Source organism: Astyanax mexicanus, chromosome 2, assembly GCF_023375975.1.
Source record: "Astyanax mexicanus isolate ESR-SI-001 chromosome 2, AstMex3_surface, whole genome shotgun sequence".
Taxonomy (NCBI): Eukaryota; Metazoa; Chordata; class Actinopteri; order Characiformes; family Acestrorhamphidae; genus Astyanax; species Astyanax mexicanus.
The window spans coordinates 62303678-62329323 of record NC_064409.1 but is presented as its reverse complement, the minus strand read 5'-3'; the positions used below and the strand labels follow the sequence as shown (position 1 = coordinate 62329323).

Genomic DNA, 25646 nt, shown 5'->3' with positions numbered 1-25646 from the left:
TTACTTTACATGCATTGTTTGAGACAGTTAGCCTGGTTTTATGGATAGGCTGAAGACACAATTCATGGAATAGCAGTATGAAAATTGATGAAGAAACAACCACACCTGTATGAGTTGTGAGGAGTAATCTTGTGAGTATCCCACGGGTCAGTGCATCATTCTTTATCTCCCATGGGACTTGGCAGAAGTTGTAGGACAAGGAACTACTTCCTGCCCTATGAAGATCATATGATGCATGTTAGTGTACCTTTTTTTAAGCTTTAGTAATAACAAGGTTCAGGAGGAACCTTCTGTACACATAAATACATAAAACAACAGTAATACACTGTCTAAATGTGTCCAAATGTTTGTGGACTTTACAAGGGTTGTGACCACTGCTGACATAAATATGCAAATGCAGACACACCATTTGTCTAGTAGCTGTAGATAAGTACCGCCAAAAGAATAGGACTCTCTGCAGCAGATTAGCGTGAACCTATTGTCATCAAGTCTGATGCCAGACATCTGCTGGAGGAGTGTAAATTATCCCAGCACTGAACTGCAGAGCAGTGGAACTGAGTTCTCTGGAATGGTTCAAGGCTCCATTTTGAACCTTGAGTTTGGGATGAGTTGGGGTGTTGTAGATGAGGTCGTATGGTGATCACCCAACATCCTGACCTTACTGAAGCTCCTGTTGCTGAATTCAACCATATAGGCACAATTCTTTTTCAATACTTTTGATTCAGAGGAATCAACAGTAACACAGTCAGTATCCTGACAGAACATTTGTAGTAGAAATTAGAGCTGATGTTGTCAACTATTATGAAATTAATTCTCTGGATATTTCTGACTGATCCACATGATCAAACCAATCCACTAAATTACAAGCAAATATTGATGTGTCAGAAAAGAGGAATATACTTAATTATCATGGTAGGGATACTCCAAAAGAGCCTGTCAATTGATTGAACTAATAGTTGAGTCACGTGTGTATTGTTTAACAGTAGTCGGTTAAAGGTCATTGTGCAGTTGTAGCGCAAATGTGATCTACAGATAAGGTTGAAATCTTTAGCCTGTCACCAGTCACCAGATACTAATGGAGATCTATGTTGGAGGTCTAGGCTGCTCCCCTCTGCCCTAAGCAGACATTGAGGGAGATTAAATGAGGTTCAGTTACTGTGCTCACAGCAGGCTGACTGGCTTGTGTTTGCCCTGTGCTGAATGGAGAACAGCGGGTGCTTGGCCCCACGGTGCTCACGATTGGCCCAGTAGAGCACAGTGGGCCACCCATGCCCTCCGAGAGTAAGAAACATGCTGAGAAAATCACACCTTGCCAATCAAACATCCCGATTTTCAAGAAATGTTTCTCCTCATCCTATTGTGCACAGCTTAATAATGCACAGAGGCATTGCTGTGTCACTTGAAACGCTGTAATGTATTATGGTTAACCTTAATTCAGTTTTATTTAATGAACTTTTGCCACATTTTACCCTGCTCAGCACAGTGGGTAGTTAACGAGAGTGTATTAAGATTCTCTTTTAGCCTAGCATGGATACCCTCTCAATTCCCCAGCTTTAGCATCATCACCAGCCAAGCTTGAGTTACCCAGCTGTGGACCCTGGCACAGTAAAGGCATGATCACAATGATTGGTTTGCTCAGTAACCTGTTACCCCCAGCATATTCTCATGATGTGGCCATTGTGTTTGCCTCTGAACTAATAGGGTTTTTGCTAAGTGGTTGGCTGTATGTAGCCTGCATTTTTTGAAATGTAATTAGTATGAGCCAAGACTGTTTTTTTATTTATTAAATCATAATTTTTACAGCTCTGTTTCTTTTCAATGCAGAGGCAATACCATTTGAAGTTTTGAAATCTAAAGTCCCACATTACTTTCTATGCTAATGCTAGGTATTGTGTGCATAGTTTAAAAAAATCCTGTTTTTATGTCTATCTAGTACACCCCCAAAATAGGCTCATACATTCATGTACATTTAGAAAATCTATAAAGTGAAGGCACAGTGAGAGCTCAATGATTGGTGATGTCAAGCTCTGAAAACAGGCCTACCATAGTTGTTGCCAGAGTTAAGCGACAGGCTACATTAAAATAAAAACCTGAATGAACCAGTCTGCAAGAAGTGCCTTAAAGGAGTTAAAAACCCATCACTATTTTTTTGCACCCAGATATAGAGGCTCAGAGGCTCAGTTAGCTGGAATGTGGTCTATCTCAACTCAAATTAGCCTGTATAACCAGCTGAGATGTAACATAACTAGTGACATTTAGCTTTTCTGACACTCCAACACTCCATCATCAGTATGTGTTAGATGTTCAACAGTAGCCTGCACAGAGCTGTCTGATAATTGTTGGAAGCCAAGGCTAATTTACAAAGTGGGCTATAGACCCCCCCCCCCCCCCCCCCCCCAAAAAAAAAAAAAATCATCTAAATACTTTAAAGTGAGATTAATGTCAACCAGATTTAAGCATATTTTGTCCTAACAAAAATACTATCATGTTACTAAAAATCAGGGCAATCCAACTTCTCTTTCCTAATGACCATACTCATGATTTATCATTTATTAAAGTAATGATTTAACAGTATCACTTATATTTTGTGATCTGGGAAACAACTGAAATATTCTTTAGTTTTAAAACAAAGATCAGAATAATCTAAACTACGCTCACAAAGCTTTTACTGCTCCCCACCCATTAAAAAGTAATATTTGTTTGATTGTATAAAAAACTCCAATTGCTAGGGTTCCACCTTTCTCTTGAAATACTTCTGACACTAGGAGGGTGTGGAGACACATGCTTCTTCAGATACAAGTGAAGTCATCCACTGTCTCTTTTCGAGCTTCTACCAATGCAGGAACACTAGGCAGCCAGCACACTCCAAAGAAAGCGCTGGATTACCAGCTCTAAAATAATCAACTAACAGACACTTGTGCCAGCCAGCATCACAATAGGATCATCACCCAAAGAGAGCATGATCAGTTGGGTTCCAGCTGCTGATAGCAAGGCAGCATGACATGATGGTTTTGAGCTCACAATCCTCAGGCCATGGTGTTAATCTGCTGAGCCATGAGTAATACATTAGTTTGTCTAATAATCAGTACTGGCAGAGCTGGATAATTATCTTTACTTATAAGTACAACATAAATGACATAATAAAACAGTCTGCAGTTTTAATAAAGATAGTTCAGATTTCCAGCAACTTTCGTGTGGTTTAAGCCATTAATTGTCTTCTCACGCTTCTGTTGCAGGCCTGGATGTGTATCGTGGCAGCCATCCATGCCCCCCCCCCCCCCCTCCCCCCCTGATGCCAGGCCTGTCTTACGCGCACATGCACACAGTCACAGGCAGGCTCCTAATTTAGAAACTGACCTGAGCGTCAGATAAAACTCAATAAAAGCCTGTGTAATTTGTGCCCTGCAGGTTTTATTGCCGATCCTGGGCAATGAGTATGTCACATATTTGCCCTGCCGTGCCGACATCTCTAATTTGGTGGGGGCTCTTTTTTTACGAGTATACACACATACACACAATGCCAGGATCAACATGGCCCGGAACGACCTGACCTACTCAGCACACACACACACCCATGCCACTGGCAGTGGTTTCCATAGTCACAGCAGCCTAAAACAAGCCAGTGGGCCTCAGTAAATTCCATGGTGCAGATGTGGTGTTTTCACACTGGCCCAGGTGGGACTGGATGAATGCTGTGAATACTGAACAGTGTATGAAGTGAGAACCTCTACTACACTATTGTATACAGTACAGTGAGAAGATCATTTCTAGGATCTATTCTTTTAGCTCGATCACTTTGAGTACTCTATTTTTCGCACTGTAAGGCGCACTTAATTTCCTTTAATTATCCAAAAAATAATCACTGCACATTTTAATCCAGTGAACTTTATGTATGAATTGTACCAGTCAGGTTGTAAAGAGCAGTAAAGCCACATAGCTGAAGTTTTAGTGTAGTTTTCCCGCACCGAGGCTGGAGTAGCATTAGCATTAGCTGCTAACTGCTATTTCCCGATTTAGAGATGAGTATTATTAGACTGTAGCCTGCTGCTAACCTCGGCTAGCACTCCTGGAGCAGCATTAGCATTATTCGCTATCTGAGCTAGCTCTTTTGACGTTCAGAGGTGAGTATTACTGGACTGTAGCCTGCTGCTAACCCCAGCTAGCACTGCTGGAGCAGCATTAGCATTACCTGCTAACTGTGCTAGCTCTTTCATGGTTCAGAGGTGTGTATATCAACTGTAACCTGCGCGTTTACCATGATAAAACAAGCTACGTGGGATGAACCGCTAGCTAATATCGGCATGGCTTATTGTACTGCAGCCTGCTCCTAACCCCAGCTACCACTCCTGGAGCAGCATTGTCATTACTCGCTAACCAATCTAGCTCTTTTGATGTTCAGAGGTGAGTATTATTGGACAGTAGCCTGCTGCTAACCCGGCTAGCGCTGCTGGAGCAGCATTAGCATTACCCGCTAACCGAGCTAGCTCTTTCACAGTTCATAGGGAAGAATATCGGACTGTAGCCTGCGCATTTACCATAATAAAACAAGCTACGTGGAATGAACCGCTAACTAATATCGCCCTGGCTTACCGGAACACTCAGGGTTCCTCAGTGCAGCGCTGTCAGGCTAATGCTAATGTTCCAGCCTTAGTGCTGGAGAAATTCGTGAATCTAAGCTTACTGTAAATAAACAGAGGCACTTTACTCACCAAATTTAAACTGTTTTCAGGTGAGAAATCTGTGTAGATTTACATCCAGTGCTTGTTTCACTTTAAAGAAAGTATTTTTTTTAAGAATTACAGTTTTGTTTAGTTAGCTTAGCTTTACTTAGCTTAGGTAGCTACCCCCCCAACACCACCCAGCAGTGAGAACTGCTGAATTGAATGAGAAGCTCCTTATATTTATACTTATACTTAAACTTAAGAAGCGCCTTACGTGTAAAAGTGTGCTTTATGTATAAAAATAGACCAGAAAATAGACTTTCACTGATACTGCGCCTTATAATACAAAGTGACTTATAGTGGGAAAATACGGTAAGTATATTTAATAGGACATCTTTGGCTTGTCTTCAAAAAGCCGGTGTAATATGGAAATCAGATTTATTTTACTTGATAGAACTTGTACGTTTGGAAAGTAGGTGAAGGCTCGCTGCAGTGTTAGTTTGAATGTGATCCAAATCTCAGTTGAAAGGATGTGGTTAGATAGGGCTGTTTGCTATTTGTACATCAAGGAAAACCGGATCAGATTTGTCTGGCTGTGTAAAAGAAAGCTTGGGCAAGCCTCCATTGTTATTGTTCTGTCAGTCTTTTGTATTGCTACAATATGAGGTGTGTTAGGGATTTTGTCTTCACCACCCACCCCACACCCCACTCCGTTCCCCACCCACCCCAGCCTTTCCATTTCATCTTGAACTGTTAACCCACTCAAACTTCAAACACTTATTTTCAGTCTGGTCATCAAGCATGTTAACTGTGTTATTTCTCTGTCTGTTTACAGTGGATTTCTAGAAGCCCAGGCAGCATTTGCGGGGTGTCCCCTTACTGTAGGATCTGATATAGAATGTTGTCTTTCTAATCAGAGGCTCTTTTGATCTGTAATCAGGGAAGTGTGTAAAACGTGTATGTGAAACGCGAGGAAGTGAGGTCAGTCTCACGCAAGTATGATTACAGTGGATGATCAGCATATCACATTCTGACTTTAATAGACTGTTATTGTGCATAATGATCTTTGGTCATCAGGCCTATGAAGACACATTCTAACAGTTGGAAAAAAATGATCCATTTATAAGAAGAAAACTTTATATTAATAATGTTTTTCATTGTTATTGTCTGTTATTTTTACTATAGTAAGATCTCTATTAGGAATCTCTTTGAATTTCACCGTTTCTTAAAAGCTAAATGAGATTGGCTGAGAGAAATCAGAGAGAAATCTTTTATGAAGGTCCACATCTTAACACACACAGACAGCTCATTAGATCCCCTAGTGGTGAAGAGAGAAATTACACTGGAATTTCAGCACTATGAAGTATTTCCCCCTGCCTTTGGGCCTTAAGCTTTGAGTGACAGCCTCTTACAGGCTTACAGTTTTCTCCTCAGGCGTTTTCTCTGCTCACTGTTTATGATGTGTTTATCAACTGTATTATCACAACAAAGTGAAATTACAGCCCGCAAGCTTGAAGCTGACTGCGGGATTGCAGTTGGATCTGTAGCTGAAGGAGGAGATGAAATCATAAGACTGTGTTTAAGATGGCGTGTTTATCTCAGGCTTGAGGAGATTATCGTTCTTAAACAATAAAGGGGCCAAAGATTAAAGGATCCATCCCTCCTTTCTTCTTCTAAGCACCGGTGTATGTCTTTCCCTTCACTCTTTCACTACCCATGGAATAGTTGATAATGATAATGATGATGATGATGACTATGATAGCACTGAAAATGCTCTTTTTGTGCTGTGGTGTTAATTGGACACTATTATGCCAGTGTAAGGGCTGTGCGTTTATGAAGAGGAGTTGGTGTTTCTGGGCCTCAACAGAACTGTAATTCACATGCACACTTATTCTGCTACCAATTTTTTTTTTCAGAATTTCTGTCAATGTCTTTTTCAAGGCATTAATAATTACATTAATTTTGATAGGGGCATAAAAGACATGCACAGACAACAAGTCATGGAATAATAGTGTTACCTGTTAAAGTTGTGAGATGTTATAGAAAGGATAGAAGTATTGCATGTGTTTTCTGGAAACATACAGCTCTGGAAAAAATAAGCAACCTCCTCAGTTTCTGAATCAGTTTCTCTGATTTTGCTCTAAATAGGTAAATGTTTGAGTAAAAGGAACATTGCTGTCTTATTCTATAAACTACGAACAACATTTCTCTCAAGTTCTAAATAAGAATATTGTCATTTAGAGCATTTATTTGCAGAAAATGAGAAATGGCTGAAATAACAAAAAAAGGTGCAGAGCTTTCAGAACTCAAATAATGCAAAGAAAACAAGTTCATATTCATAAAGTTGTAAGAGTTTAGAAATCAATATTTGGTAGAATAACTCCTGTTTTTTAATCACAGTTTTCATGCATCTTGGCATGCTCTCCTCCGCCAGTCTTACACACTGCTTTTGGATAACTTTATGCCTCTCCTGGTGTACAAATACAAGCAGTTAAGCTTGGTTTGATGGCTTGTGATCATCCGTCTTTCAGTAGTACAATCCTTCTTTTAAAGCTACAGTCGTGGCTGGAAGTGTTGGCACCCCTGACATTTTTTGAGAAAATTAAGTATTTCTCCCAGTTACACGTTTTTTATTGCGTTTTTTAACATCACAAAAAGCAAAGAAACAAATGGTTTATATATGGTTTCATGCAAAACTCCAAAAATTGACAAAATTATTGGCACCCTCAATTTAATATTTGGTTGCACACCCTTTTCCAAGAAATAACTGAAATCAATCGCTTCCTGTTTCCATCAACATGCTTTTTACATCTCTCAACTGAGACTTTGGACCACTCTTCTACTGTAAACAGCCCCAGGTCTCTCATATTTAAAGGGTGCCTTCTCCCAGCAGCAAATTTAAGATCTCTCCACAGGTGTTCAAGGTGAGACTCATTTCTGGCCACTTTAGAAGTTTTCAGCGCTTTGTTGACCTATGACAGAAACCCCTAAAAATCCCCAAAAAATCTTCAGATTTCATGATGCCTTGCACACAGTGAAGGCACCCAGTGCCAAAGGCAGCAAAATAAACCTACAAAACATCTTTAAAACTCCACCATATTTGACTGTAGGCACTGTGTTCTTTTCTTTATAGGCCTTATTCTGTTTTCGGTAAACAGTAAAATGATGTGCTTTACCAGAAAGTAAAGCACAAGACGTTTTCCCACAAGGATTTTGGCTTACTTACATACATTTTGGCAAACGGCAGTCTTCCTCCTGGGTCTCCTGCTGTAGCATTTAGTTTCATTCAAATGTTGACGAGTAGTTTGCACTGATACTGATTCATCCTGAGCCTGCAGGACAGCTTGATTGTCTTAGGAACTTGATTAGGGCTGTGTATGCATCATCCTGTGTATGCATCATCCTGACAATCCTGCGTTGCAACCTTTCATAAATGTTTATCCTCTGTTTACGTCCAGGGGGGTTAGCTCAAGTGCCATTGGTTTTAAACTTCTTGGTTATTTTGCACACTGTCAACAAAGGAACACCAAGAGAGATGGACTGGAGATGAACCTTGTAACCTTGAGATTGTAGATATTTATTCACAATTTTGATTCTCAAGTCCTCAGACAGTTCTTCTTCTTCTCGAGGGAGTCGACTTCTCTTTATCTTTTTTTAATCTGGTTACATGCCAAAGGTGAGTTTAAATGAGCATTACGTGCTTAAAAAAAGTTATTTACCCACATTTTAAAGGTGCTAGTTATGATTGGGTTTGGTGTAAAATTATGTTACATTTGCTATGTGTGTGTTCCAATACACACAGGGGAAATACATTTGTAGAACAAAACATGTAATTGTAATAATTTTCTGGGAGAAATACTTCTTTTGCCAACACTTACAACCATGCCTGTATATGAAAAGCATTGCCATTGTTGCTGTTAAAGATGGCACAGTGCTACACTAGCTTTTTTCACACAAATGAAATAGATGTTGGCTAAGATAAGCTTTTACTATGTTTTCTCATGTTTCTCTTGAATTACGCATTGTTGTACTTAACAGTAAATGTGAAAAATTAAGTAAGGATGTCTGGTACAACTCTGGACTCACCTAGTAAGTTTGTGAATCACTATATAGGTGTTCTTTTCCTATTATAGTTTATTTTGCATTTCTATTGTATTTCGATTGTATTTCTAAAATGACAATATAAAATATATATAAGTAATTAAGTATTTAGATCACTACTGCTACTCTGTTTATTGTGAAAGTCTTACACAACAAAGGACTCCTGTCAGACTCTGTCGGACAACATGTTAACAAATGAAAAAAAGATGGAGAAGCAAAGTTTTTGAGTGACAGTGCCAATATACATCGGGGAGAAGATCCGTTAGGCAGATCACAGTTAGCTGTCTGTCTAAAGGAAACCTCTGGGCAGACTATGTTCATCCATTGTTATTGTTATGTCTGTCTTGTATTGGTGCGGTATGAGGTGTGAGCTCAAGTTCATGAGAATGTGACATTTGATGATGTGCAGTGTTGTGTGTTGTTTAAAAGGGGTAGCTTGTGTTTGCGAGGCAGACTCTGCATCACTTTTTTTTTTTTTACTTTGGTTAGGTTGCAGACTTTGCTACTTTAGGAGGCTTTCATCTAAAAACTGTGATATATCCCCACTCATTCTCTTAGTCATTTTCTCTGGCTCTAGTACAATAAAAGGAGCAGGGGTTAATTCTTTTTTGGGTTTGTGTAGCCATGGCAGTGCAGTAAACACACTTTGGTGTGTGTGTGTGTCTGGTGGGGGGCAGAAAGAGACATTGGCTCCTATGGGTGGGGCTGTGCTCCTACTGACACACACCGCAGTGCTTTAATATTAGCCTTCATTTACATACAGTACTTTCCGAAGAGAGCGACGCCAAAAAAACCCGAAAAATAACGTTTCTGAACAAAGAAGCCTTTGATGCTTTAGTTAAGCTGGTGTTGAGTTTGTGAAAAAGGGAAAATAGATGACTTTTTGCTACCGAGTGGGTTTTTTTTTTCATCGTAATGCTGTCATTTTCCACTGCAGCGTGCGCTCCATAATTGTATCTTTTCAAGGCACACATCATTTCTCCCATGTTTCTGTCGGCCTGAATAAATACGGCCTTTGAAAAAAAGATTAAAGTCTCAACTGTCTCTCTGTGACTTAGTCTGTGTGCAGTGCCCTGGTTTAGCTTGGCCTAGACTGGAGTGTGTGTATATATATGTGTGTGTGTATGAGTGTGTATAAGTGTGTGTGTGTGCGTGTGGTGGTAGTGGTGGTGGTGGGGGAAGGGCTCCTAGAGCTGGTCTCCTTGCCCAACCCCACTCATAATTATAGACAGTATGCAGTTCTCCTTAAAGAGTGATTTTCTCCGCGAAAGGGGACAGCGTTCACTTTGGCAGTGGATGAGAGAAGGAGAAAGTGAGGGAGAGGACAGGGGTGTGTTTTGGGGGGGGGGGGGTTTGAGGGGGTGGGAGGCAGAGTTATCTTCCCTCTTCTTTTGACTGCATGAATGCAGCCGGAGTGGATGATGACACACATACACAGAAACATCTGATTCCTGCCACCCCGTGAGCTAAACAGCCTGTTTGATCTGACGTTTCCTCTGCTGCTCACTTTAATTAAAAAGCTCAACAACCATGATTAAAAGTGCTCTTCTCTTCTTCTTCTTTTTTTTCTTTTTTTACTTTCCTTCACTCCTCTCTTCACTTTTCCTTCCACTGTCTGTTTGTCTCTACAGCTGTCATAGCTGTCCTCTCTCTCTCTCTCTCTCTCTCTCTCTCTCTCTCTCCTTGGCTCTCTATCTCTCCCTCTCTTTCTGTGCTGCACTGTGCTGGCAGTAAGCTGTGCTTGGAGGTTTTCTTTGGCAGATGGTTGGCCCTCTCTTGGCTGGGACCGGGCCTGGAGCGTGCTACTGGCTGGGAGAGCAAGGGAAGAGAAAGAGAGAGAGGGAGGGAGGGAGGGAGGGAGCGAGGAAAGGAGGGAGAAAGGGAGGGAGGGAGGGAGGGAGGGAGGGAGGGAAGGAGAGTGAGAGAGAGAGAGAAGGAGGGGGGGCGTGGCCTTCAGCTGGTAATGAAGACTTCTCTTTTCATCCACAGACTCTAGAGTTGGAGTGGCTGGGGGCTGCACTGTTCCAGTACGCTCACTCTCTCTCTCTCTCCCCCTCTCTCTCTTCCTCTCTTCCTCTCTCTATCTCTCTCTCTCTCTCTGTCTCTCTCTCTCTTTTTTGTTTCTCTCTCTTTCTGTTTCCCTCTCCCCTCTTCATCCCTCCCTCCCTCCCTCCCTCTCTCTTCTCACACGAGCAGTGGGTCTAAATGTCCCGCACAGGAACTGCTGCGGCAGATATGAAGCCTTCACACGTGGACTCTGCACACAAACACAGGTAAGCTGCTGACTTCACTGACATTGGACTACACTCTATCTGACTCTGTCTATGTGTGTGTGTGTGTGTGTGTGTGTGTGTGTCTGACTGTCTCTGTGGGTGAATGGGGGGGCTGTCTGTCTCCTCCCATACCTGAATACACACTTTCACTTAATGACTTAATGGCATTCACTAAATGGCAGTGTGATACATACAAACACATACACCCTTTCATACCTGCACACACTTTTTTGTCACATACATTCATACATACACACACACACTTTTGACAGTTGGCAGTGTTTCTGCCATGTGTCGCTGGAAAGGTCTCTCTCTCTCTCTCTCTCTCTCTCGTTTGGAAGTGTGAGGCTGCTCTAGACTGAGGCAGTATTTAGGATGATTGAAAATGAATGTGAGCAGTGTGTGAGAGCACAGCTCTCTTAGGCTGGCATTCACTTGTGCTGACCTACTGTACCCTTTCTGTGTGCCTCTGTTTATTTCACATAGTAGTGACTGTGGGGATCTTAGTGGAGTTGATGGAGTTATGTGTAAAACGTTTGGATATAAGTGTGTTTCCAATTGTTTGTAGCTTTTAAACTTGTAGCTGTGCCTTGGGTTTGAAATGTCATTGAGTCCGAGTGCTTAGCTTGTGTTGTGTGTGCATGCATGGGCATGTATTTGTTTGTGATTGGAAGATGTGTGTGAGGACAGTGTGTGTCTGTGTGTGTTTGTGTTGCGCATGGCTGGCTCTGGCCTGTTGATTTGCTGTGTTGATTGAGCTGCATGGCCAGAGGGATGCTGAGGGCTGTTTGGACTCATCTGTGTAAATATAAAGGGGACAGACAGAGAGAGGGAGGGGGACTCCTCCTCTTCTCATCTGTCTCTCAGCCACTGCAGCTTTGATGTGAGTCCTGTGCATCCGTCCCCTCGCCCCGCAGCCGCTGCAGATCCGGACCAGTCCGCTTTTGATCCACATTCTCAGGGAAATCCGTCCATCCATGCACTCAGTCACCCTGGCCTCCTCCTGCTCTGCCCATCCGCCTTTACTCCAGCCTCCAACTCTCAGCTTTTTACTTTTCAGCTCCTCTCTCAGTCCCTTTGTCTCTCATCCATCAATCCATCAGTCCATCCATCCATTCAGTTCTCACCTGTTTCTGCAAGATGCATGTGACCATTCTCCCTCTCTTAGGGTGGCAGATCTTTCCAAAACTTCTAACCGGAAAAATCTTAAGTGACTTTCCATTAGTTTTTGTGCCGGGCCATGAGAAATATAGTTTCCCAAATGTTCTCCTGAATAGTGTACAGGAGCCGGAGCTAATTGAAAAAACACAAGCAGGAGTCTGCCATGGAGGAGACAGACCTGCTGTAGCCGTGAACTGTGTAAATTGACTTTCCAGAGCTGGCTAGAGAGGAGAGAGTGAAAGAGAGAGAGAGAGAGAGAGAGAGAGAGAGAGAGAGAGAGAGAGAGAGAGAGAGAAAGACGGGGGGAGGGAGAGAAGATGCAAAGAAGTGCTATTGCAAATGTTTGGGATGAAGGACTGGACGTTTAGAAAAGCTAAAATAACTTGCTGCTGAAACTCATAGCAAGATGGATTTTGGACATGTCTGGGAAGAAATGCTGAGTAAATTCAAGGAAGGAATGCTGAGAAGATTCTGGGAAGGAGCAAAAAAAGTTAAAAATCACAGGAATGCATTATTTGTCTGGTGTATTTCACTTTAATCACTAAATGTGTAATTGTCTCCTGCACAGACCTTAACAGTGTCCATAGCAAACAGAGCCTGAGACTGTGGGTGATGCATATTATTCAGGGTGCAGGAATTCCACTGCAGGAGGGAACAGCTCACTGAGTGCCTCAGTGCACTAGTCATGAAGCTCCACAGCCACTAGCAAAAGGCCTAGTAAAAAAATAATAAAACAGAGTCATTTTACCATTAGCCAACACTGCAGTCTCCCACAGGCAGATCTACTGAAGATATACTGCTGCTCACCCCAGCTGGCCCATCTTCTGTGGCATTGTTACATTTACTGACTGTGGAATGAGGATGGTGCAACCAAAGGACTGCTCATCTTCTTTCCAAACTTTGAAAGATCTTATACTTGACAGGCTACAGATGAGAAGGTGGTCTTGTAGGTGGTATGACTTGTGGCATCTATAATGCAGAATGCTGGGGTGTCTGTCTGACTCTGTGTCACAGTGGCTCTTTGTGCTCTGTGTGAGTTATGGTACATTTGCTCCTCCTGTGGAAGTCTTTGGTGAAAGAACAACATCCCAAATGAAAACATCAGTGTCAAAGAGCATGACCCAGGAACTGCACGTCTGCTATATTCTCTCAGTCGTACTTTACTTCTATCGTACTATCTTTCTCTCTTCATGTTGTTCTTTATCTTGTTCTCTATTTTTTACTCTATATCTTACTCTCTTCTATGTCTGTCTCTCTGGTTCTTGCTGTAATCCAGTTATTTGTTTCACGCATTCTTCCAAAACAGTGTTACCGGGGTCACTGGGTCACCGGGTCACTGGGGACTGTTGCTGGATATCGTTGTCGTGGTGCTAAGGTCACAGAGGAAGTCAGTTTCTGTTTATTTCCTCTTAGCGGAGGGCTGGGTTGTAGAGAGGAGGGTGGGGTGGGGTGTGGGGTGCGCATGTTTATCAAAGCTTAATGTAGCTTGAGGACCACGTCCTGCCACTCTCACTGTTAGACATGACATGAAAGGCGATTGTGCATACACATCTGATCCCTACCACCCTGCAGGCCAGACAATTGCTTTGATTTGATGTTTCCTAAAGCACACACACACATACACACATGCACACACACAGTGGCTCAAAGCTACATATATATATATATATATATATATATATATATATATATATATATATATATATATATATATTATAAACAGTCTCACGCAATATCTCTCTCTCTCTCTCTCTCTCTCTCTCTCTCTCTCACACACACACAACAGGACAGGGCTATCAACACTTCCTCTGACTTTCACTGCTCACAGGCTTGGCAATCTCTGACACATCAACACATGCCCAGCCCCCAAACCCACACACCAGCCCTGCAGTCACACACACACCAGCCCTGCAGTCACACACACACACCAGCCCTGCAGTCACTCACCCACCAACTACTGTTGTTGAATCGCATGCAGATAGTGGTGCTCTGTGTGTTAAAGCACAGACCAAGACTGACTCAATAAAGTGTAGCGATAACTCCATAAAGCCCATTTCACATCAGACACGGCGAGAGTGCTGCATTTTGTCATCAATATCATCGCTGTCCAATGAAAAAGAAGTATCTCCAAAACTGCAACTTCACAGGAGAGAGAAAAAACCTTCTAAATTATCAATGAAAGTCAATGTAAAAAGAGTTTATTTCAAGTCATTTTGAAGTATTTCTATTGGTCCCTTCATCAAAAAAATTGGCACAGAGAAAGAGACAGTTTGTCTGTCCAAATTATGTAGTAAACTAAAAATCGACAAAAATGGAGATTTTCATTGAACAGCGACGATATGTTCCTCTGCAATATTTTCTAATCTCGAACCACAACGAATTTTAATTAATCCATTAACTGATTATGGATTAGCCAATCACTCTCTTTTAAACTTTTAAGAACTAATGTGTTCAACTGTGCATCTCCATTTATTCAGGTTAAACAAAACTCTTTAGGTCATATTATATTATTTAAGTTATAGTTCATCTATTACTGGAAAGCAAATGTGGACAGGAAGTGCATGTAGCATAAAATCAGTGGTGTAAATTCAATTCAAATTCAAATACATTATTACAGCATCTGGCATTTCAATACAGACATTCAGTACAATCACATGCTGTAAGTTATTTGTCAGACATTTATAGATACTTTTGATATTTATAGATACATTTTTAGACTTTCTGCATCTTTTATATTGTTCACATCAGTATCATAATCATATTATATCCATATCGCAGGGCCACTCGTCAAGCCCTACCTAGATATCACCACCAGTATCATATGCTATTCTGCAGCACATCAAATTTAATACTGACCTAATTTCCAAATGTCTACCCTTGACCTGTTTTAAAGAGCACATTAGCTCTGGCACGGCGAAGCGTCTCCACCAAATCTAATTCATACTAATGGCCACAGTTGCCTGCTCTCCTCCTGATGAGCAGATCAGAAGTGCTGAGTTGCTGTTCTCTCAGTAGGAACTGATAAATCAGTGCCGAGCGAGACGAGGGGAAATGCCAGGGTGTTGTGGCGAAACGTGCTTGTGGGTAATCTCCTGTTTTCTGATTGCTCTAATAGAGGCTTGCAATCAGGGACAAGTACATTTAAAGATGTTCGTGCACATCAATAAGACATTGTAGACTGATGGCATGCCATGGTTTATCTCTGTGTTTGTGTGTGTGTGTGTGTGTGCTTGTCTGTCTGCATAGTAAAGACTAGGTGAAGACTCTTCAGTCGCTCTAAAGATGCCTCTGAAACATCATCAGATTACCTCTGTTTGGTACACAGCGCTCCCCAATAATTACAGTGTCTATATACATACAAACACACAAGCGTTCCCCCGCATATAAACACATTATAATAAGATCAGCATCTCAAGCCCAGGAACAAACGTATGATTTGCCACCTGTAAAGATGCACTGACACGCACACCCACACGCACATATATATATATATATATATATATATATATATATATATATTTTTTTTAGCTGTTGTTGTTGATGTTGCCTCATTGTTCCTAGTTGTGGATGATTGGGGTGTCTGCACGTTCTGCACACTACTAATTCAAAACACATGACCCAAAGGAGAAAGGAGGGGAGTCGGACACCACACACTAACACACACAAACACACGCGCACACACTAACACACACACATACACACATATTTTCCATTGAGCTGGATGTCTCTTGTATGTCAGGTTGCACCTATCATGATACAGGCAGTCTCATCTCCCCCACAGAACTCAGACAGAGAGAGAGTGAGAGAAGGAATTAGAGGAGGGGAGTTGCAGATAGCAAATTGGAACTGAGAGGAAGATCTGTAGTATAATAAGGTTAAGTATTATAACAAAGCATTTCTATGGCTATTTGGAGGCTCACAGTGAGGAACAATTTACACAGTAATGGAATATATTGACACTAAAATGGAACTGTCAAAGCAGTAGCCCCTTTTTTAGGTCCTCCTCTCCTCACTGGTCAGTTTGATGCTTGCCAAAAACAAAAAGAATATTGCTGTATGAGTGGCAGTTTGACAAGACATGTTGGAGCTTCATGTGTCAATGGATAAAACAAAACAATCTGCTCAAAAGAGCCTAAACACATAAACTGATACATTAAAAGTCATTTGAAAGAAGTATGTATGTAAACTGCCGCCTGTGTAAGTGATGAGGTGCTATCATGTGAGTGAGTTTGAACACAGGCCATCATGCTCAGAGAAGGGTGGCATGAATTATCATCACTATTATAATAGAAAGGTCTGTTTGTGGAAGCCTAATGGATGAGATCTTTCAATTTCTGGAGTTTTGTACGCAATAATATCAGCAACATTTTTGAATATTACGAACGATACTATACCCTGAAATATTTTTTTGCTTTTTTTCAGCGAAAGAAACAAAATCACACTGTTCTCATTTTCCATTCTATATCTACTAGAGACAGATTATATATGTCCAGTATCATTTATTTTACTTCAGTCCTGGATACATGGAAATATTTGGAGTGCATTATTAGTATCATGACATTCTGGATCATTGACTTCTGTTACATATCTGATAAAATTTTATTTTTTTAATATCTCAGTTAGGGAGTGTACCATACCATATTGTATGCAATAATAAAATTAGAATTTCATTTTGTTGCAGTAGTATATTCTTGAAATATATTTTTTTTAATTCAGTGTATTCAGTATTATTGTTCAGAATATCGTTATTGCGAAAATACCATTAAATATTCTGATATTATTTTAGAGCCATTTCGCCCAACCCTAGTATTTGGTGAATACATATTGATAGAAGGCATTACATCACACAGTAGACAGCACAGCTTGAACTGTTTGTGTAAACATACTTGAGATATCCATAATCATATCTTTAGGTCAGTGTAGCATCGCAGCAACTTTAGCTTTCATGGAACATTGCCTTGCAAACAAATAATACTAGTCCCATATTCCTTGAATTGTCGGTATCAGTCATTCAAATCACCTTCAAACCACCTTCAGATCAACACACTGATGCAATAGGCTTTAAGTCTCTAGTGTTTTTTGCAATGAAGAATATATGCAATGAAAGTTGCTTTATGTACCTTCACAGTCATATAGATATAGATATAGATATAGATATGAATATAGGTCCTCAGCGTGTGCAGAATAAGAAAGATGGAGTGAGCCAGTGTCCTGATGGTGCACATTCTTGGCCCAGAGCATGTTTTGAGAGAGACAATGCCCATCCTAGTGGAACAGACAGACAATTAACCTGAGCACTTGATCTGTTCCTCCTGCGGCCTCCCGCTGTTTGCCCCAAGCACACACCCCTCGGCACTCTGATTAGCCCCGACACTGACAACAGGAGCTCGGTGCCAGCGCTGGGCCGGCGCGGGAGGAGGCCGGCCTCGGCTTCATATGAAGCTGTCACGGCCGCTCTTCAGTCAACACGCTCCAGTGGACAGACCGTACTCTCTTTAGGCATCTTAAGGGAGCCGGGAGCATCCGCTGGAGTCGACTGCGGAACACGTTTCATCAGCTGCAGCACGGGAGAGTGAGCTCAGACGGCTGGATGTAGTTTATTTCAGTTTAGGTGTTGTTTATAAAGGCCCAGGCGCGCTGCTGAGAGAGTGATGCTCTGGTGGACGTGATTCAGACGCAGTGCCTGAGTCATCGATAGAGTTATAGGCACAGAGGGTATGTGCTGTAGTGCCGGGGCAGGTTGGGAAACTACAGCATTGCGTGTTCCAGGTCATTAGAGTGATAGGAGTAGATTAGCATAGATGTCAGCTGAATGTACTGAGTGAGAGCAAAATAAAGGATGGGACGGATGTGGACGATAAAGTCTTTATCTTTTTTCTCTCTCTCTCTCTCTTTTTCTCTTTCTCTGGCTGAGGGCTAGGGCTGTTAGGAACGAGAGAGGGGAATCTCCCATAAATTAGAGCTCTGCACATCCCCAGACACTCTGGCACTTGGCCTAAACAGCTGGCTGCTTCCCGTTTTTTCATCTCCGCTCTCTTCCGTTGCATTCCCACTCCCTTTCTCCCTCTCTTTGTCCCTGTCTCTTTCTCTTTTTCTCTTTCTCTCTCTTATTTTCTCTGTCCGTCCCCACCCCCACTGTATCTTGCTCCAGATGTGGCATTGTTTAGACACTTCAGTGTTGTTCAGACCATCAGTGGGACTGCTGAACAAGGATGATGTCATGCTCTATATTTAAGGAGAAACTCTCCTCGAGGTTTTGAACGGTAAGGAATCCTGGGAAGAGACTGAAGAGTTTAGATTAGCTGATCTTTTTCTCTTGCTAGATAAGAGACCGGTTTCCCAAAATAGTTTTCAGTTTCTTGTTTAAGTACTGTAATCTCTCTTTTTTTATAATGCAGCTCTAACATCTAATATGCTGCTTAAGTTGTGTGATTAAAAAGTCATGTGCTCTTGAATTGCCCATTCCTTGTTACTAACACTGTCAGTTATTGCAACCAGCACCTCAAGCCACCAAAGAATGTGTGTGTGTGTGTGTGTGTGTGCCCATTGCGAGTGTGGGCGTGCACGTGCATTTTTTTTGGAAACCCCAAAAGAAACCTTAAATACACAAGCGAGTGTGTGCATGTTTACACTGACCTCCATGGGCTGAGCTTTTGTGGGACTGTGTGTTTGTGTTTACTTTGCATGTAAATAGTCTCATACATTCATTTCCCAGTTCCAGCCTTTTGGGAACTTTTCTGTTGGACTTTTGGATGCCGTCCTTCAGCTGGTTCAGTTAAGCACTGCTTCAGCTCCTGTACCTGCCCTCAGATTTACTGTGTGCAGCCCTTCCTCGATGACTGAGGGACGATTGAGATGCTTGAATCAGCTGGCCGATCCGCTGATAGTCAGGACCCATTGTCACATTCCTCATGTGGCCGATTGAGCTGCTGAACTGTTTGGCTCTCAAACACTCATGTTTGCTCGGTCGGGGTGATCTTGACTGCTTCAAACAATTACTGGAGAGAAGTGGGGGGCGAACTTTGCAAATGTTTCCGGTTCAAATGTTCATGTTTGCTGTGGAAGGACAGTGTGGAGAAGCTCTGCTGAATAATACAATGCTAGCTTTTGGTGAACACTTGGTTGGATTTGGCACAGGATGACTCTACAGTTTGCCATAGCAAAAAAGAACTAGTCCTCCAGCTGTTGTGGCTGTGAAAGTCACATGTCACGCAATTGGAGGCAAAATAGAAGGAGAAATTTTATAATTTTTAAAGTAGTCCTATTCTTTACTGGGTACCACTTTAAAATAAGGCTCCTTCATATAGGGTTTATTAATAATCTACGAGGGAGTTTGTTAATGGTAATAATTATGTTGTAAATACTTCATAACCCATTAATAAGTACTTACAACACATAAAGCTATGAATATAGTTTTTTCTTCAGTAGGAATGATCATATTTAATTAAATAATATAGAAAATATGTTTTTTTTGTTATTTTATGTTAATATACAGCATGTTATGTTTATTGAATAAATTATTAATCTGGGTAGTTAAAGTTGTCCTTTCTAAATATGTGTTGTAACTGCTTATTAATGGTTCATGAACTATTTACAACCTAATTAATAACATTAATAAACTTCTTTATAAACTATTTATGAACCCTTTATAACCCTTTATATTTTAATAAAGTGGTACCCTTTACTGCTTACAGGATGAAAAAAGTACATATAACAATATACTTTCATTTCATTAAGGGCAGTTTCAACATGCACATTTGGAGAAACCATTATCAAACACTCAAAGTGCAAAGTGTAAAGTAAAAGGTAAGTATAAGGTAAAATAAGGGTCAGTGTGATCACACTTATCTGAAAAAAAGGAAAGAGAGAGAGAAAGCAAAGAAAAGGCTCACACACAGGAGCACCTATGTGCACAGACCCATGAACAAACACAGGCGTATAGATACCACACACATGCCCATAAACTTGTAAGGGGCATGAACACTCACATTGTAATGGCCTCACAATTCATTCATTCATTCATAAGCGGAGGGTCTCAGACAGGCTGATTCATCTGTCTAGGACTTGGGTGATAAATTCAGAGTGGTAGTGCAGCATGCTTCATATGCCAGTGCCAGTGATCCTGTGGAAACGGCTCAAGCCCGGCCCCCTTCATCCTCCATTCATTCTGTTTCTTCACCTGGCTCTCAGTGTCCTCGCACTTCACCCTCGTTCCCTTCTTCTCAGACTCTTTATCTTCCTGTCCGTCACGCTGCCTTTGTGTTAACTAGAGCTGTGACTAATTACTGTGTTGAAATTCTGTTACTCTTACTTTTCATGAACTGATGAATTGATTTTTAAAGGAAAAGCGCTGATCTGTCATCAGCGTTAAACGGAGCTGTGTTGTCTTGGATGGTGCTTTTTTTTTTTTTTGCATAGTTTCTTGAGCAGCGCTAAAGCTGTAGCTCTTGTGCTGCCATTGCTAGATTACAGGAGCTTGTTAAATACAACAAACAGCATTTTTAGAGACACTGGAAACATTGGGAACCTTTCCATTAAAAAAAAAAAAGTTTAAAAAGTTTCAGTTAAAAAAACTGTAATACAACCTTTTAAAATATAGACATTTTTGATAAAAGTGATCTTTGCTGAAAATCTTCTTTATTTATAACCTGTCGATCTTTCAGAGCATGTTTTTTAGAAGCTTAAGGAAATAATGGCATAGGTACTTCCTACCTTTCCATGCTCAAATACACCTGAGACAGCTCAAGAAGATTTTAGTATTTAGCTTATGATAACTGTGCAATTAATTTTGACATCAGTTTTCCTATTGATGCATGTGTTTTTACTTTTACTTCACTTTCACGTTCTTCTTCTTCCTCTCTTTTCTCTGTGCTTATATTGTGTTTCCTACCTATGATTTAGGCACGGCCGCTGTTTCTGTTTTTGCTCTGAGAGTGGACGCACTGAACTGGGTCAGGGCTGTTTGTATAGACGAACGAGGAGAGGAGGACTGAAGTGTCGGATTTGGAGCTGGAATGGGAATGCTGTAATGACCCTAAGGACGAGGAGATGTGAGTCACGGCGCTCCAGCTGTGTGCCAGCTGTAGAGGAGATAGAGAGGAAGAGAGAAAGAGAGAGCGAAAGGGAGAAGAGCAGAAGAGAAGAGAGTTTACAGTACTGCTTTTATGGCGGTGCAGGTGCAGTGATGGAACAGGTGGTCAGAGAGATGGGTGGTCAGATGGGTAGAATGCCGTTAGAGGGAGGAGCGGGGTTGTAAAAGGGGAGGTAAAAGCTTAAGGTGAGGGAGTGGTGACCATACAGTTTAAACTGAGCGCAACTTTCATTTCTCTACCTTCTAATTTGACCCCAGGGAGCTGCTGTTTTGCCTCGGCCTTAGGTCACGGCACACGTGCGCTCGAGCGTGAAGCAGGTACACCAGATAAAAGAGGTGCTTGTGCACATTTTGAGCACTGGAGCTGACTTTGTGAACAGGATAGATTCCATGTTATACTGGAAAAGGCTGAACAGCACAGTCTTAAAAGAAGAAGCTCCAGGCAGAACATTTTACAGCACTCCTGAGCTCATCCCTGTGGGGAATCCTGTCTTGTCACATAGTGTTGTTGTGTACTGCTCTCTCATAAAGCTTCTGTGTGGGCATGTGGGACACATTACCAGTGTGTCAGCGTGCTGTAGCTTCTTAAATCCCAGTATATCTTGACGTTTTAACACTAGTTGCTTGGATTTTAGGTAATTATTTATTAATCTTAGCTATAAATATGATATTTGTTTTACATATGTCTGCATTAATGTTAATATATTGGTATATATATTTCATTTAGTCACTGAAAGTGTTTCCTTTCCAGTATTTTCCCAGCATGCCACTCATCTGTCAGGGTGTAAAAACTGCCCTGTTTTGTGAGAATGTTTAAAACTCTCACAAACGCTCAGAAATGAATTAGGAATGACAGGCATAAACAAGTTTTGCCCTCAGAAAGCCTCCATAAATAAGCCCAGATGTGTCTGAGTGCCTGAGGTGGGCCGGCCAGGTTAGTGGGGTCATGAAGTGTTCACTGTTACCTTTTTACCCCTTTTCCTCCGCTGTAAATGACCCGCCAGGCCTCCTCTCATTAAAGCACTATAATGGCAAACACACATACATTAAACTGTCAGATAAGGCCTTTCTGTTTAGGTGTGCCAGTGGTGGCCTTTTGCTAGGTTGCAGTTGTTTTCTATCCAAAACCTGAGACCTGTGATCCAGTAATCTTTGCGTTTCACTTTTTAACAGCGTTATTATGGAACACGAGAGCTGCCCTCAGATCAGCTGGACGTTGAGCTGAGCAGAAGAAAGCCCCAGTCGTATTTTAGATTCAGCTTCTGTATGATCCCAATGAGCCTCATTTCCTTTTTCACATGTAGCTCCGAACAGCCAGGGATAAGAGAAGAAAGAGCTTTATTATATAAACCATGTGGGACTCCTCCGATGCAGATGGACAAGGATAAAGGAGTCAGAAACTCCGGGATGCAAATGGATACGTTCCTCAGCCATATGATGTTGGCAAGGAGCGAGTACTTCTTGGCTGTCAAGAGGGCAGGAAGTCTTGACCGCAGCAACACCCTCGCTTTGATTTTCGCAAATACTTTATGCTTCATTTTGTAAGATCCTCACCTCACACTTCTCATTCCACTATCTGACGCGCAGTGGCAGTGATATACGAGACGGTTCCTGTGGTCTCACACTTAGCCTCTCTTCGCTGGCGCGGGCCAAGTGTGTGTGTGTGTCGTGCACGTGTGTCTATCTGCGGTGTGGAGTCGGATGCCGTCCCTGATAGTGGCTGGAATGCCTTTCCCCAAGACAGTGTGCGGTAAGATAGTCAAGGAACGTCTCAGTTGGATGCCCTTTTATGGCCGTTGCTTTGAGCCATTTCATGTTTTCGCAGCCCTAGGAAGGCAGTCCTGCAAAATGTTAACACACTATTAAATCATTGCTTGTCGACAGCATTATCATACGGTTGTTGATTTTGGAAAACTTAGATCTGAATTATACAAGTTTGCTATTATGCAACACTATAGGGTAGTTCCTTTTCTATGAGGCATGTAGTGTACAGTAGAAAAATGCAGTGCAGCATTGGTATCCAGTGTGTGTTTCTCAAAAATGAAAGCAGTTGGATATTTGACTCAAATAAAGCTGTTTTACCTTAGAATATATATTTTAGTGTGTTCATGTATGTATTTCATGGACACATAGAATACAGTGTGACACATCACTGGTTTCATTTTATATAGCCCATGTATTTTGTGTGTAATTGGCAAAAAGGCCATGTACGCTGATTGACGATGAGTGATGAGTTTCTTTGATTTTACCAAATTGAAAACCTCTGGAATATAATCAAGAGAACGATGTATGATTACAAACTATCAAACCAAACTGAACTACTTGAATTTTTGCACCAGGACCGGCATAAAGTTATCCAAAAGCAGTGTGTAAGACTGGTGGAGGAGAACATGACAAGATTCATGAAAACTGTGATTAAAAACCAGGGTTATTCCGCCAAATACTGATTTCTGAACTCTTAAAACTTTTATTTGCATTATTTGAGGTGTGAAATTTCTGCATCTTTTTTGTTAATTCAGCCATTTCTCATTTTCTTATTTTCCTTGTTCATTTTACACAAACATATAACCTATTAATAGCAAAATCAAAGAAACTGATTCAGAAACTAAAGTGATCTCTTATTTTTTTCCAGAGCTGTATGTCTTGACCAAAAAACGGTGATACAAAGAATTATTTGAGCAGTGTCATAGAAGAACCACTTTTAATTCCACAGATAATCATGTTTGTAAAAGAAATGTTGTTTTGCCCCAACTGTTCCTTCAAGCATCCCATCTTGCTCAGGCTGAGGTGAGTTGTCATTGTGAAGGTGAGGGCATTGACGTTCTGGGAAATAATGAGCTTCTGATGAGAGCAGGTCTGCATATCTTCCATTCTCCATTGACTGATATCTGGCCTTGGTTCTCTGAGTATTCAGACCCTGAGGCACTGCTTGTTGTGGGCAGAGCTCCAGGTATGCTAACTACATAAATGTCCCCAGCCTGCCACATAAAGGCTTTCCCTGGCCCAGTCATGAGAAGGAAAGCCCAGGCTTTTAGACTTCCCTTCAACAATGGGATGTCTAATAAGGAGATCATCTTCCAGCCAGCCAACCTCTGCCCTTCTATACGCAGAGCTTCTTATTGAGGAGCTTAAGCATGCTTAAGAGACCTGGTGTGGACACAGCCAATACAAAACACCTGAGAAAAGAGGGTGGGTTTAGTTTTTCTTTTCTTTCTTGGGTACAACACAAACACACATACATACATGCATGCATGCACACACATGTGCACACACACACACTCATTCTCACACACATTCTCTTCCTCACCAGATCCTATTCAGGGGTTGAAAGAACTGAAATCACAAACAGAATTGCCATTCATCAAAAATATGACAAATGATACAAAAGGACCTGCATTACACAATACAGTATACTGATCTAGCATTACTAAGACTCTCAATGTTTGGTTCATATAATGAATTCTTAATGGTGCATTCACACTGCTGTGAAGTGACAGCAAAGAAAATCGCCTCTTTCACAGTCTGTTTGGTGATTTGAGGCATGTCAATTAAGAAAGCAAGTTTTTGTTTGCTCCAAAAAAGTGTGTAGTTACTTTATGTGAGCTCTTCATATTCGTTCTGATAGTTTTGGAGGTATACAGTGAAGTAAAACAGTGGGTTTTTAGTCATTGTGCTTCTATCATCCTACGATCTGACTTAGGAGCTGTAATCACCGGGCTTTATTTGCAGAAAAGACGCTCATGTAAGAAGCCTATACATCCTGTATATAAATAATAAATACATAGTTAGTAGGCACAGTAGGTGGCTGTCAGATTATTTATTATCACTAAACGTCCTAAACTTGACGACATTGGATTTTAGAGAAGTTGATTGTGATCATGTCTTGTAATACTGTGAAGGCTACATTTCAAGCTCACCTTCTCCCATGGCATCTTCAAACTCCTCTTGGGTTTCTGTTAGTCGGATGAAGCTCCGCCCGGTCGTGTGCTGCGCTTTTTTTTCTTGTAAAGCGAGCTGCGAGCTACGCCCGCGCCCCTCCCTTTTGCCTATCCCTCTTGGTGTCTGAATCTGAATGATTGACTCTGAAAACTTTGTTTTACGAAACTTCAATCAAAATTACGAATTATAAAGAAAATCTTGTTGAAATATGAAATCATATTTGCCTATATTATTTTTTTCCCCTCCCTCGGAAGGGCAAAATCAGCCAAGGACGGCAAAAGGGCAGTTGCCCAAGCACATTCGGCCATAGCGTCTGTACGTCACTGGAAGTAAGACAAGGCAGGCTGAACCTGATTAGCTTTATTAAGCCTCTCCCAAGTGGTGCTGATTGGACACAACCCAGTAAAACTCGCTTCTCTT

The 25646-nt window shown here is 41.4% G+C and overlaps 1 protein-coding gene across 2 annotated transcripts in view; it reads left to right on the top strand.

Annotated features, from left to right (window-relative positions):
* The window catches only part of LOC103037929 (uncharacterized), an 83958-nt gene that overhangs the window by 21553 nt on the left and 36759 nt on the right, over window positions 1-25646 (top strand). Inside the window, exon 1 of one of the 2 annotated variants that reach the window (XM_022672140.2) lies at window positions 10759-11035. The exons of the other annotated variant lie outside the window; for it this stretch is intronic. The gene's annotated coding sequence lies outside the window, so the exon portion shown is untranslated. Of the gene's footprint in view, window positions 1-10758; window positions 11036-25646 lie in introns of those variants that run through there. 2 annotated transcript variants of the gene reach the window in all.